This window comes from Hetaerina americana, unplaced genomic scaffold, assembly GCF_022747635.1.
Source record: "Hetaerina americana unplaced genomic scaffold, ioHetAmer1.1.p SCAF_10, whole genome shotgun sequence".
In the NCBI taxonomy this organism is placed as follows: Eukaryota; Metazoa; Arthropoda; class Insecta; order Odonata; family Calopterygidae; genus Hetaerina; species Hetaerina americana.
In genome coordinates, this window is record NW_027286070.1 from 38,727,797 (window position 1) to 38,729,738 (window position 1,942).

The 1,942-nt window shown below is 36.5% G+C and overlaps 1 non-coding gene across 1 annotated transcript; it reads right to left on the minus strand.

The window, feature by feature from the left end:
• Positions 1-287: 287 nt before the first annotated feature.
• Positions 288-359, minus strand: TRNAP-AGG (transfer RNA proline (anticodon AGG)). Its single transcript has one exon. It is a non-coding gene; the product is annotated as a tRNA-Pro (tRNA).
• Positions 360-1,942: the final 1,583 nt, after the last annotated feature.

A 1,942-nucleotide genomic window follows, 5' to 3' on the forward strand; every position in this document is an offset into this window, starting at 1 on the left:
TTAGGTACTCCATACATGAAGAAGGAAGGGACATATGGAAGAAGGGACCATTTGGTCTCAATTTCGCCCAAATAAAGACTTCTATTTATCTATATGAAAATGAGTTTTCTTTAAGGGTTAAAACAAAACAGAAATTGCTTATAGAGTGAACTGAGAGCGAAAGTACTCATATGGATTAATTTATTTTGATATGGTGCAGAATGAAATGGAAACGTCTTAGACAAAAAAGTAATTATGTCCATTAGTAAATGACATAGAAAAAAGGACTTCGAAAGAAATAAAAAACTGGGCTCGTCCGGGATTTGAACCCGGGACCTCTCGCACCCTAAGCGAGAATCATACCCCTAGACCAACGAGCCGGTTGAAGATGATGGTGAAATTAAAAGTAATATCAAACACAAAATTGACCTTGCACCAATTTATACAGTTGCCAGGATTTTCAATGCATTATACGATTCATTCACTTCAAGTTCTTGCAGCTACCACCACCCACCGCAACGGCTCATTCCCAATCCGACGTACCCATATCAAAGGCAGGCATATAGCCGATATCCAAACTGCGTCCCTACGTTTCCTTAGTCGTCTGTTTTAATTTTCTCAGTTGACAGAAAACTTCCTCGTTATTTTCTCTAATAATGAATGTGTTATTATTTAACTTCTCCTTAATACATTCCATTCGCCTCTCTTCCTCACTCACACGAGAATACTCTTCCCAAGTCATGCCGTGAACAGCTGTGTATGGCCAATTACATTTTTAGACAATTTGGCGGTAAATTTTCTCGTTGTCGTCAGTAAGAATACTTAATCATCCTACATATAAATCATCCGGCCTAAAGAACACGCAGCATTCATAGACTTTTATATTGCACTATGTCATAAGTATATATTAATAATATATGCGCTCATTAAATTGCAAGTTTAGACGCAAAGTGCAATGATTCTCTCAATCACCAAATTCCTTTACGTGATCTGGTTTCATTGTGATTAAGATATTATGGCTTTGAGAAAATTTAGTAAAACAATATGGTCGTTTTCTCACAGAGAATCTTGCCAAAAACGCTTTTGAGGAACTCAACTTCTTCAACATGATAACCGAAATATATTTTGAAATTCGTATGAGACTATTGGAAATATTTTTATACGCAGAACACTCATGATAAATTATGTGGTCAAATCAATGCTCATTCGCCCATTGGGAAAATCAGGAAGTTTTCGTTCACTACGGAGAGAATTACAAAAATTACATTTATACTACAGCTGTATTGTCAATCCAACGTAAGCAACGTGCAGAATGCGTGCATGTGTTACAGCTCGATCGGGCTGAAGACCAAAGAATATCACTCGAAATTCCACTCATAATATGACAGCGGCGGGGAAATTTGCCGAAATGCATGGAATTCCATAATTAACACTATGAGAAAATTTTTAATTCCCCTTTTTCGGGGACCAAATGAGTTATTTTCCACTTAAATGTAGCTAAATCAATAATAAAAGATTTAGTTTCCTCTTCAGACTTAGATTTTGTGACCCAGGGATTGACTTATTCAAATTAATCAATTTTCCTGAATATTTCAAGTAGTCTGTCGGACTAGCTAATAGAGAATTTCCTATAAGGTTGTAGAACTTACAAAAATGTTTAAGAAACTTTAACATATTTTTGCAAATGTCGATATAACATACATATGCATTATGTACATACATACACTTACATACACAGAGACTCACCATTGCAATTTTGTTCTGTCTGTATAAGTGAACATAGAGACCTCTTTTAATTTATCCGAGAAGGTCCCATAAGGACTCAAGACATTTTCATGCGCGTTTATGTAGCCATTATCTATACAAGATCGAATAGTATTCCGAGAGCTTCCGCTAAAATGTGACACTTATTTCGGCGTACCTTTGGCCGATCAAGACAACCCACGGGCCCCTGAGAACACCA